This window comes from Phoxinus phoxinus, assembly GCF_949152265.1.
Source record: "Phoxinus phoxinus genome assembly, chromosome: 18".
Lineage (NCBI taxonomy): Eukaryota > Metazoa > Chordata > Actinopteri > Cypriniformes > Leuciscidae > Phoxinus > Phoxinus phoxinus.
The window spans coordinates 8,971,194-8,985,153 of record NC_136893.1 but is presented as its reverse complement, the minus strand read 5'-3'; the positions used below and the strand labels follow the sequence as shown (position 1 = coordinate 8,985,153).

General features: G+C 39.3%; 1 long non-coding RNA gene across 1 annotated transcript; it reads right to left on the bottom strand.

Moving 5' to 3' along the window:
* Positions 1-236: 236 nt before the first annotated feature.
* Positions 237-13,672, bottom strand: LOC306985711. The gene is made up of 3 exons (XR_013794844.1): positions 13,520-13,672; positions 12,053-12,089; positions 237-806 (listed from the first exon to the last, which is right to left on the bottom strand). It is a non-coding gene; the product is annotated as an uncharacterized lncRNA (long non-coding RNA).
* Between the last annotated feature and the right edge of the window lie 288 nt (positions 13,673-13,960).

The window sequence follows — 13,960 nt, the reverse complement described above, 5'->3', positions numbered from 1 at the left end:
CATCCTGCTGTTACATGAGCTGTTATATCAATGGCAGCAGCAAGAAAAAATATAAGTACATTTTATGGTTTTAAAAGCCTTCAAAAATAGTATTCATTAATATGAATAAAATCAAATTAATACTATTTAACTAAATAAAATATGAATATTTCATATTTTGCTATTAATACTGACAGTAACTCATGATTGAGCGTCGAACTTAGGTGAATGTGCTCTATTGATATTGTTAGGGGAGGGGCCAGCGTCAGTGGCTCCAGTGCGTCATCAACAGTAAGGGCGGGTCCAGGAGCTCAGTGGCTCCAGTGCGTCATCAACAGTAGGGGGCGGGTCCAGGAGCTCAGTGGCTCCAGTGCGTCATCAACAGTAGGGGCCGGGTCCAGGAGCTCAGTGGCTCCAGTGCGTCATCAACAGTAGGGGGCGGGTCCAGGAGCTCAGTGGCTCCAGTGCGTCATCAAGTAGAGGCGGGTCCAGGAGCTCAGTGGCTCCAGTGCGTCATCAACAGTAGGGGGCGGGTCCAGGAGCTCAGTGGCTCCAGTGCGTCATCAAGTAGAGGCGGGTCCAGGAGCTCAGAGGCTCCAGTGCGTCATCAACAGTAGGGGGCGGGTCCAGGAGCTCAGTGGCTCCAGTGCATCATCAACAGTAGGGGGCGGGTCCAGGAGCTCAGTGGCTCCAGTGCGTCATCAACAGTAGGGGGCGGGTCCAGGAGCTCAGTGGCTCCAGTGCATCATCAACAGTAGGGCGGGTCCAGGAGCTCAGAGGCTCCAGTGCGTCATCGAGCCACCGTTTTAGCCCCGCCCCAAAAAATCCTGAACACAGCAATGGTGAAAAACTGTTTAACGGTCTAACTCCACAATTCAGTACTTCACAGTCTTTGTTATATGTTTTAGCAATATATTTCTAACATTTATAATGTGTTTAGATTTTTTTTTCAGAATTGCCTTTACAGGGACTTTAAAAGAACGCATTAGTAATATGTGCCTATAGGCGGGTCCACAACGCGCCTACACATTTATTACACACACAGGGCAGCGCAGCAGCACACAAACATGCCAAATATTAAAAATAAAAGGATTACAATGTAAAACATGATTATTATTGTGTACATAAAGATAATCCGGCTTGTCCCGTGGATGGTCTGCCCGCGTGCTTCTGATCCGTTACCTCTCTGGAGAAGCGTTCAGTTTTTCCATTTGCAAATCCCGCCATGTAAATAGCAATCCGCCATGGTGCGAGCGCAACTGGCTTTTAAAGGGAATGGGAGATGAGGCACTGATTGGTTTATTGCACATTATGCACGTACAAAACACACCCATTACTCATTAAGAGAGTTGGGACAACCCTTTAAGGCCATGCACCGTGCGCGGTGACCATTTTTCCCTTCGTTAAACTAGCAAAAGTGGATTCGAACTAAGTGCACTTGCGCCCTGTGCTTTAGACCATGCGCTTGGATCGTTAAAATAGGGCCTTATGGGTTCACTTGCAACAAAGATCAACGTACTTTGTGGCAACCGCAATTTGGTATATAAACATAATACTATTTATTCCAGTGAAATAAGCATTGTTAAAACATCTACATCTACACAGCTACTGTCAAAGGAACGGTGTAGTTAAGTATACGGCATGTAGGAGTAAACCAGCCAAACCTTTATCACATTCTCTCTACTTACGGTACTCTCTATTCTGAGCTTTTATTTAAGAGCGGAAACTCAAAACTCAAGCCTCTCTGACAGATTCACACCTTAAACCACAAAACAATAAAAGCCCACACCACCAGTTCTGGCAGGAAACCCAACACTGCTAGACTCCTTTCACGGAGGATAACCAAGATTATTAGTTTGCAGAACCTACCAAAGACAACCAGAAAGAGCACAGACAGGCTACTTTAATTCTGCACATCTTCTTCCACTGGTCACTCGCTTTAAACATTAATGCACAGAAGGAAATGTTACGTGACGTTAAGCAATATAATTAGAAGAATTATCGATCGGAGGATAAAAGATAACATGGTTTCATAAGCTCTAGATAAGGCACCCATAACAAGCAAATGCAGTGGCATAATGCCAGTGAATAATGAATAAACACAAGGACAATGCTGATTTACAATCTGACTAAGGAAATTTGGCATGGATGAAGAACTGTGAACAGCCTGGCGTTTGTGGGCTTTAAGGGAAAATTGCAAGCATACAGAAAGTATGTACAGTATAAGTGATCAATCCCTGCCTCCGTCTCCATAGCTACAGCCACTTTACACTGAAACCTATTGTATTTCTCGTGGTAATTTGTAACTTCTCAGAAAATAAAAATACTGACTTGAATATTGATATCAAACATTTACTAACAACTCCCCTCTCAATGCTATACAGTGGCTTGAGGGCAGTGAGCTAACTGCAAATAATAAAATGTTATAGATATAATAAAATGTAAACAGATACAATTATGTATGTGTAGGCTATATATATTATTAGAATTAATTGTAGCATGATAAATGAATTATTTTATTGTATACAAGTAAAATAGTATAATACATTTATTTATAAATTTACTAATATTTTGGCAAAACTTTACAATAAGTTCTCTATAATTTACATTGGTTATTGCAATAACGAACTAACAATGGAAAATATATTCTTACAGCATGTATTAGCCTTTGTTAATGTTAGTTAATAAAAATGTAGTTAATGTAATTTAATGTAGTTTACATAATGTTAACAGATACAAATTATGATCATAATAATGTATTAGTAAATGTTGAAATGAACATTTACTAAGATGAATAAATGCTTTAGAAGTATTGTTTAGGGATAGACTGAAATGTAAATTCTGGGCTGAACTGAAAAGTCAAGATGCGCTTGGCCAAAAACCGCAACTGACAATCAATAATAAATTAATAATCAATGAATATATCAAAGTCATTTAATAAATACAGTTTTTATATAAACTTTTTAATAACAGAATTGTTTCTACTCCAGTTTGATAGTAAAAATATAAACATTTAAACGACAATAAACTAATAACTTGTCTTCATGACAGATTTATTCAAACATACTGTGGCGAGCAGGACGAGGTTGAGGGCCGTGGGAGGACGGCACGAGGCCGATGGCGTGATTACTGATGAGCGACACCGGTCTCGTATCTCTCACGGAGGAGTGGAAGCATAAAAGGGGGAGCGACGACAGTGAAGATCGAGAGAGGAACAGACCTGAGATTATGTTGTGTTTCCGTTTGTGTGGCCAGCAGTCGTCTGCGAGGGGCCTGCTCTTCCCATAACATCTGAACTGCGTTACACATACATTAAATAATAAAGACATCACTAACCGATTAAGTAAAAATAAAAGCATATATGCAGCAAAATGCTCTTCTCTAAAGTTTTTCTAGCTAACTAATGAGTTTATCGACATGAGCTTTCCTAAGGTAAATGTAACTTAACGTGGCATTGTATAGCCTACAAGCTGTTTTACTGACGTTTTTCATCGGTTGGAACACTGATCGAGCGATTACATGAAACAGGATTCATTTCGGTAAGCTGTAATGTTTCTTTCAAAAAAACCTTCTGGTGTTCACCCATTTTTATTCTGTGCTATAACTAGTAAAGAGCTTAGATAATAGGTTCACGTGCGCTTTGATACGCACTGCCGCTTACACGCTGTGTGCACGAAATGGATGCCGAACACAGTAAAAACTGTTTCGTTCAATGATTTTTGGCTTGAAACCAAAAATTTTAGGTAGCCGAAATTTTGGTGCATCCCTATACTGTTCACTATTAGTTCATGTTAACAAATGAAACCTTACTGTGAAGTGTTACCTACAGTACATTTTCATTAACTGCACAGATCCATCAATATACAAAAATACATTCTTTGTTTACTTTTACATGAACCATGTGAACAATTGAACTGTATTAGGTTGTAAACTTCAGGTCCTGATGCAAAACCAGTTGAGCACCATGGCTCTAGAGAACGCCCTGTTTCATCTGTCACTCAATGGCGCACGCACACAGCCTGGGAACGTGAGGCAGCGTCTACGCAGGCAAACCAGGAAAGATTTAAGAGCAAAAGCAGGTCAGCGTACAGTATATGACCAACGATCAATGCATTCAACCATATCAAAAATGTAATTTGCTTGGCTTTTAAAAGCGATAGAGAGCAGATCGAATTATGTAAAAAATTGGTTTTAAACCTCAAACGACAAGTACTCACTAGACCTGTGGCATATAGAATGGAGCTTCTCTATAAAGGATATGTTCATTTAGGCTGTTACTCTGTGTTTTGCTGCCTCCACCACCGCAGTCTCTTCAAAATGAAGTGAGCGCAGGAAATGGAGCAATCTGGAAGGGAGATTCCTGACGCCAGCACTCGGCGAGGGTGTGGCGGCAGGTACTGCCCTGTAGACTGAGGCTTTGCCAAGGTTTTTTTGTTCTTTACGTCCTCAGATCCAAACCCTTTGCCAGATAAACATCCCACTCACACGACATATATCCCTCAACTTTATTACAACTTCCTTCTAAATCTTGTTTTTAAGTCCTAAATCTTTTCAAGTGTCCCTTCCCACAGACCGATTAAGAGAGATTCAGTACAGCAATTCATGGATGTCAAAATATTATTTTTCTGCCTTCTTTAGTTTGCTAGAAGCCTGCAGTCTGTGTTTGCTTTGAGCCGTGTGGCAGAGCTGAAACATGCCCCAGGAGCTCGGTAACCCTTATCTGGCTGATAGGACAGAACTCGTGGGAGTTTCCCGACCGAGAGGAGAGCATGGCGACAGTTGCTGTTTAGACGTATCTGGTTGCCCCTCTCACTTTCTTCTGCCTGTTTGTTTGCCTTCGACCTGTTGTGCAATATTTATGAAAGACTTAAAAGGGGTAGCTTTGCTTTTCTGATAAATGAAAAAATAAATAAATGAGTAAAATCTTAATTTAATACATTTAAAAAATAAATAAATGTCCACCAAAATATTTGGAAAATGCACAAAGTGCATTTGAAACCAATGAATGTCATTGCAAAAAATAACAAGCCTTTGGTTTGATCATTTAATGCAATTAAATGAATGCGTCTAAAATGTCCAAATTCTTTTTGAGGTCCAAAATTCTATGGATTGCCTATAAAGCTCAAAAATGCAATTTAAATATGAAACTATTGGATCAAGACAAGAACAGCTTTTGAAAAAATGAAAGCTCAATTACGAATAACTGACCAGTTTTTTTTATATACGCATTCACGTACGCATGACGCATGACAAAAATATCTGTTATCCATCACAATATCACCAAAAAATAACATATATAAAAGTAAAGATGAATTCTTGGAAGAAATAGCCTACGCTGACACCGATATCACAGGGTGCAACAATACCAGGCTAAAAATCAGGAAAGAACAGCACAAGTTACAATCTGCGTCACAACACGATCCTAAACTCAGACGCCCATGGGTTAACTCATGTGGTGAGATTCATCCATAAATAAGCCCCTCCCACGTGATAGGGAGAATGAGCTAGACGAGGATGCAGTCCCCTCTGGCCCTCTGGTGCCACCAACGTTTGCCAGCGCTCCGGTCTGTGGCGTCTAATGCAGCATTAACAGCTGCAGTGCAGGCCTCTGCCTCACACACAAACACACACACACTCGGACGTAACCCGGGGACAGCGCCGCTCGACACGCAACAGGTTTCAGGACAGGACTGTCTCCCTAATAGAACAAATCGCATACACGTAAACAAACTTCAATGACACTGCCTGACTCGACAAGAAGCTCAGTGGTCAACTAGCAAAGAAAGAAGGCAACTGATTGTTTGTGACAAATCAGGAGGGATTAAAAAGGAAGTCAAATAATTAAAAATTAGATGACAATTCTAGTCATACAATCATTAGATATAATGAAACAGCATGCGCTTTAACTAGACCATACTGTGTACATGATAATGTGCTGATGATGAATCCTAACTATTGCTTATATAAAAAAAGCAAAAGCGACCCATTTTACTTTTTAGTCCACCCTAAAATTAAGAATCTGTCATAATTTATTCACCTACATGTTGTTCCAAACCTGTATACATTTCTTTCTTCTGTGGAACACAAAATAATATATTTAGAAGAATGTTGGTAACCAAACAGGTAACTGTTTGGTTACCAGCATTCACCAAAATATCTTCTTTTTACGGGTTTTTGAAAAGACATGAGGGTGACTATTCCTTTATACAGCATTAAAATCATTTTCTCACCCTCACGTTGTTACAAAGATATTTTGAAGATTAACATTGGACCCCATTGACTTTCAGTATATGGACAAACAACATAGACATTCTTCAAAATATCTCTTTTTGTGTTCCACAAAAAAAGAAAACCAGTCGCAAAGGTTCACAGATTGTTCATTTTTGGGTGGATTATTCTTTTAAATGACACTTTTGCACATTTTCCATAGTGCGGTTCTACCAAGTAACAGCTCTCTAAAATAACAACACTCTGACGTAACAATGAATTAGAACCAACTGGTTGTTTGAGTACTCACAAATGATAACATTACCTTCCAGCCAATCAGATGATTCTCTCCAGCTGCTTTCCAGGGCTAATCCAATGGGATTTGGAGCTTCAAAAAGTCGGAAGGAACAACCGGCGCCTGATAGGAGCACAGCTCTGTCACTCATCTCTCTGATGCGGCTGCATTGGGAAGTCTAGCGCATGTGAACTGGACGCCTGCCAGTGCACAGTCACCAAGAGAGCAAGGTAAACAATTTCTCTCTCTCTCTCTCTCTCTCTCTCTCTCTCTCTCTCTCTCTCCTCTCTCTCCTCTCTCTCTCTCTCTCTCTCTCATTCTAGTTCTTTCCCTGGATCCCTCCCATGACATTTAGATCCTTTTCATCAACGTGACCCTCCTCAGGACACATTTTAACCCCCAAATCAAAGGTGAGATGCAAAAAGAGAGAGAGAGAACCAGAGGTTAAAACAATCATGCTCTGAAAATATGACTGCGTCACCACTTGTGTTTCTCGTAACTCTGCAGAAACAAATGTTGTTGATGGAGGTGTGACATCTGCCCTCTTCCCTGCCAAAAGATCACAAATTTAGCCGAAGCACCACTTCCACCTGCTCTTCTATCATCCCACCCAATATATGGGGCATAAAATACATAAAGTAAGTCGCCTGTTATGATGTCTGACGGAGCCAAAGACTGGTCTCAGGTCAGCCTAACAGTAAATAGCCTGTTATAAATCACTTACCTGTTACGAGGAGCCAGAAAAGATGTTGTAACGTATAACGGTATCAGTATCAACCGTAAATATGCGTATTGCAATTACGGTACTGACACTTGTGGTATCCGATGCGTTGGCTTGAATACAAGGTAAACAACTGCATTTATGTCAACAGCTACAACTATTCTTGTATCTCTCAGGAACGTTAGAGAGCAGCGTTTGTTCTGTTATTGCGTTTGTATTGTTAACCGTTTTTTTTCGTCCCGTACACACCTCGCGACGCCATCACACGCCCAGCAAACGTCGTCGCACACAGAACCTTCGAGAAACTATCACGTTCTCAGCATCCATGTTGGAGCTGCGATTGTGGAGAAATGAACTAAAATGAGAAATCAGAGAGAGTGGGAGAGAAAAAGAGATGGAGAAGACGAGGGTGAAAGGCGGACGAGCAGACGAAAGGGCTGGAATACACTCACAGGTAGGAGAAAAGCACACATGTCCGAATCCTCTCCTCCTAGCTGCTGTTTTCCTCTCGACGTGAAAAAGTGACGTAGCAACTAATCCAAAATCTCTCTCTCTCTCTCTCTCTCCCTCCCTCCCTTCCTCTCGTTCTCTCTCTCTCTCTCTCTCTCTCCACCAGACCTCCACCCTCTCCTGCTCGCTCTATTTTCATCTTGTTGCAACAGCAGAATCGCTGCTGTTTTTTCCAGACAGACACATGTCTACATAAATAGATGGCTAATAGACGCATACAAACGCTTGTTGTAATCGCAGAGACCGATAGTTGCTTCGAACGCTCGCACGATCCTTCTGTCTCCTGCTCCCTCAGTTTGTCTCTCTCGCTCATTGTGACGCAGCACTTAATTCGTGGGTCTTTTTCTCTCTGTGTTATGACCACACAAATGCAGCATCTCGAAAAATCCACATAACAATTGGGAAAGTGAAAGACAGAGAGCAAGAGAGGCACTTTGATTACAGTTGGCTTCTCTCTTTTCCTGTCTATCAGGTGTCCTCCTCTCCCCTCTGTCCTCCTATAACTGTTCCTCTACCCCCCCATATCTTCAGCGTCTCATCTGTGTATCTGAGAGACGTGCTGGTGTCTCGGTGAACTGAGATGACGGTGATCACCTGACAGCCTGCAGCTTTTAAAGGCACATCGCAAGAGCTCTGTTTCAGTTATGTAACAACTGGGCTGTTTTGTTTCTCGTGTTTTTAATCTCGGCCTATTTGCTGAGCCTGTTTAAAATATCCAGGCTGTCGGGGGACGGATGAATCAGACACTACGGGCAGGGACGGAAAGAATCTTGAATCTACCAACATCACCAGTGACGTCTTATAAAGTAACACCATTCCATCACTCGGAGAGATTAGCGAAATAGACACGTAAGGTGTGATAAACGACAACATGAAGGAAAAGAAAACAAGAGAAACTGTAGAATCATGAGTAGACATCATGATCATAGACTTCTTCTTCCTGTTTTATGACTACAGATCTGTAACTATGGAGACAGCACAACAACATGGATTATGTCACCATATTCAAAACAGAAGTGATGCACGTATGAGGATAAGGGGAGGGTAAACTGTGATAATCGCATCTGAAATTAAAATATGTTGCATAAAATATTAATTGTAAAACTGATTTAATAATAATAACTGTAGTAGTAATAATAATAATACATATTTTATTATTAGTTATAAATAATTAATTATCAAAATTAAAGAGGTCAAAATGATTATTACATGTCTAAATCCTGATAAAATAAATATTCAATTAATCTGTTACAGAAAACCAGACAGAAGAACTGCTTCTCTGAAAATCCCATCAAATAGCAAATATTTGTACACATCCTATAATGATAACATAACAGGACATGGCTAAAATTGTACCATGCTCAGAGTAACCTGACTGACACACTTTAATACAGACCACAGTTCCCAGCATGATCCTACATTTGACATCTCAATCTAAGTGTGGAAGTGAGGCAGGTCAGCTGGCAGCCACACCACCAGCCAATGATAATCCTTCTCTGTGCTCCACAATATATGTTAGATCAACACTGTATGAAATGTTTCACTATAAAGCATGATGCTATTGTATTCTTTAATAACATTTGTCTTTAAGTTATCAAATATCTGCTTCACGCCTAAAGAGGAGCTTCTACTGTATGTGTTCCTAATGGTTTTTGAACCACCTTTTATCGCATTACAACATGGCACCAGAACAATGTCAACTGTGTATTGATTAAGGCATCCTAAGTATGCAAGAAGATACAGACCTATGGAAAATAGACTCTACAATGAACTAGAACCAACTGGTTGTTTGAGACAGAAATAAACGTTCATTCGTCTATAATATGTTGGCCTACTTTTCTGAACGCAAATTAAAACTAGTCACAATTCACAGTGCATTCTTACCCAAGCTGTGTTTCAACCTATTTGTGTCAGGGTATATCGGGACAGCTATTATGTAACATTACAGTTATGAGGGCATCTGTTAAGCTGATGGCTGCTATGACTTCCACAACATCTATCTATTTGATGTGCACCATTGGAAATAGGATTGTTGGAAACTTTCAATTGGGAATTAATGGGAATATATGGGAGTTAACAGGAATTAATGGGAATAAACTGGTTAGCCAGGTTAGCCTGTAATCATGGTTAAAACAACCAGATTTAATGCAAATTCAGCTGATTTTCTGGGGGTATCATAGGGATCATTAATTTATTCAACATTCATGCTTTTTTGTTGTTGATTGATGGAATCTATTAAAGTTATGCTCACAAATAAATCATTAATTAATTTAAATTTGTATTAGTTTGCATGCATGTCTGCTTATGACCAAAACAAAATGTTTATATTTTTCATTTGTATATTTGTATATGACACAGTTTGTATAAATTATCCAAAAAAATCCCATTAATTCTCTTTAATTCACGTAAATTCCCCTTAAAGGTGAACTATGCAGGTTTTTTATCTTAACTGAACAGCTTCGGAGTCATTGGAATGGTTATATTACTTTTTTCGGGTTGAATGGTGGTCTTCTCGCACCCCCCCTATCGCCTGTGAGTGGAAAAACCACACTTGCAACTTTAAGCCGGCGGGCGCCGCCACGGCGTCAGGAAGTATTGCGTGATATCAAGTCTTGCGATGTAACGAATTGCTTTACGGCAAAAAAATCTGCTAAAATTCTGTCATTATTGCGCTTCCTCACGCTGTTGGAACCCGAATGAAGAAGACGTTGTAAAGAATGTCTCGTCTGCTTTGATGTGGTTTATCTACTAGCCTCTGGTATCTGAGAGTCGACAACAAGTTTTTCGACAGTGTTGTCAAATATCTATTCCGAAGCTGTAGGGGGAGCTCTATAGAGAAACCTGCGAGCAAAAAGCGAGAATACAGCGAAGAAATTCCCGAAACTGCATAGCCCTGCTTTAAAATTCCAACTTGGAATATTTCCATAATTGCCCATCCTAACTTCCCATGGAAAGTTTCTGAAAAGTTTCCGGAAATGTTCCACCCCTTTGCAACCCTAATTGTAAATAACTTGAAGCAATAAATGCAGAGATGCATTGCACTTAATGCAGTAAATAACACCAAAAAATGGGAGATTTATTGTGTCAGAATTTATAAAAGAAACTATAGCTTTCGTAATCTGTTTAAAACCTACAAAAAAAACGAATAAATAAAATAATATATTAAACTAAAAATATATAAAATACATAAATAAATATATTAAATATAATAAAAGAAAGAAAAAATAAACAGGAAGTAAAATTGATTAATAAATGACTAAATCCTGATACAATATTAAATTAATCTGTTAATATTCAACTCTGCATAACTGTATATTCAACATCAGTTAAGGTGTGGTCACATTTACCATTACTCAATCCAGTCATTCCGATAGGAATTCACCCGATTGAGTTTCACAAGGGTGAAAAAGTTCCCCATGTCGATTTCTCTCATATTCAATTTGATCACGTGACTTTGCCACACTGACCAACGGAAACCTATGGTTTGAAAGTGACTTCTGTGGGAGCTGTACTTTTTACATCGCTACGCTATAGACAATTGAATTTTGCCCACAACATTTCACTAATGTGACCGCACCTTTATGCTGAGAATAGCCTATCAAGTTGCATTCAGTCTGAACAAACACTGAACACTTTGTGTAGGACAACTAACATAACAACAAATGGAATTAGTTTGATTATTTTAACAAACTTTTAATTTTAGTAATAGCTCACTTCTAATAGTCTAATAATACACCTTTGAGGTTTGGATTGAACCCGTCTGACTTTATTTTACCCCTAGGTCCAACCAATGAAGGATTACAATGAAGGCACTTTTTAATTAAAGAAACATTGGATACAAGACCGAACATTAGGCTATCTCTTTATCAATACGACATGACATTACATGTTTGTCTGATTACCATTTCACACAGGATATACAGCTGGGTTCATTTTAGCAGCGTCGTCTTTATATAGTACTTCCTGTCGACTTAATCTCTATCAGTACGGGAGCCTGGTCGACTGACTACACATTGACTCAAATAGCAAATAAAACCTTGGCAAAATAGAGAAATGATGATCTTGGCAAAAATGCCACGACAGCTGATTCTCATGGCATCTTTACAGTATATGAGGTTATAATACACTGTGAGGGTGAATTCACATTATTTAAATTTGGTGGAGGGAAACGATGATATGGCTAACCTTATTCTGCTTATTTGGCTTGTGTGGATGAAATGGCAGTTTGCTGCTGTAAACACGCAATGGTGTCACTTCAGTAGTGACAGACAGGATCTGTTTTTTGTCGCAAATCTAAACAAAAAAAATCATCTGAAGATGTTTGCTATGTGGACACATACCTTTAAAGTGTTGCAGTCGCTCTTCATCCCAGATTCACTACAAAACAGAAATAGGTACAAATTGATATAAATTGCATTTTATTCGCGCACGCACGCACGCACGCACGCACGCACGCACACACACACACACACACACACACACACACACACACATTCTAAATGATGGTGAGTTCAAACATTCCTGTGACATGTTTGAGTTTGTCTGATGAATCAACATTCAAAATACTTATCCTACTCTCTTGGATGGTAACTCTCATTATTAAATTTCGTCATTTTAGCTGGTTCACTGTGAACTGATATCAAATTAGATAAAAAAATATTAAAAGTAAATAAAAAAACGATTTTAGTGTGTAATAAATATATTTCAATATAGTACTTTAAAGATAAAATAGACTATATTTAGTTATTTAAACATATGAATTAAAAGATAATACAAATTAAAATAAACAATTGTTTTATTTAAAAAAATAAAAATAAATTCCACTCAAGACAATAACTGTTTGAAATAAGCTAATCTGTGCAGTCAGTCGCAAAAAAGCGCCACCCAGTGGCAGTGGAAAAAACCATGCATGCTTTGTTTACATCAGAAATAAAAGGTGCGCACTTGACCAAAAACATAATTAGCTGAGAAATAAGAGGCTGATGGTTGGGGTAAAGCTCATATATTTACCTCACGGAACAGCAAACAAGCAGAAATTAAAATAAGGACCACATCATCAATAGGTTACATAAACCCAGTCATATAATAAAATGAACAGGGATTAAGCCTTTCATGCAAATCTGAGGTTGTGTATGCTCAGGAAAGCAACAAACTATTTGATTAATCGACAGATGTCTGTCCGGAAACTTTATATGTTTTAATTAACGTTAGTAGAAAAAGCGTCCGAGCTCCTGTTATGGCATTCCTGACTGTTCGAGATGAAAACATAGTACATGGGTCAGACTCAGGGCAAAGCACACTGGCTTGTAAATAAGAACTGCGTAACATCCTATCTTTGCCACGCCAAGTAGGCTAGGCCACACACACACACACACACACACACACACACACACACACACACACCTTTGTCGCAGCAGAACCCTCCTCTTCCCTGCAAACCCCACCTTGATTTGTTTCTTTCTAAGAATCACCTGTAAGTTATATTTAACTCAGGATAACATTTCCATGGAAACTAGTCGAGGTATTCCTAAAGCATCTCAATATACATACCTGACAGCATCATTATAATGCACCAAATCAGGACAGACTGACTTATTAACATATATGACGTTTTTCAAATAATAATACATTATTTTCAAAATTATATTTTGTATTTTGGATCTAAATAAAACACCGTGATACAAAAGTTCATCAACCTGTCACACAAAACAGCCTATTTTTTTTCCTGAGGGTGGATTTTTTTGAACAACGCAACGCCTAATGTAAAGTACTTCACAACTTTACTAGATAGAAAATACCCCACTAACCTGAACACACGTGTCGTTGAGTTATTCTATCTCTCGATGATGTCAAACGACGGATGATAATTACTTGAACTGCATTTTTCTATTGCAAAGCGTCGTGTTGCCGAGCGAATAGAATGTTCCACAGCGCTTCAGCGAAGCCCCGCCCAGCTCACACACCCCCGTTTTCTGATTGGCTGGCTGTCTAGAACGCAGTATGTCGTCAGCAGAATCACATGCTTTTGACGCATGTTTACAAACACTCGAGCGAATCACATGTCGCAGAGCCGTATTGACATGTTTCGCGACTGCTGGGTTATTTGGATTGTTAGAAGAGGCATTTCCCTTTGCGCTACATTTTGGTGTGAGACGTGCCGTTCAAATCGTACGACAAATGAGTGTCCTGTCATCGAATGTGACCACACTATGACCCCTGCAAGAAAAAAGGCGTTTCCACTCGGCTGG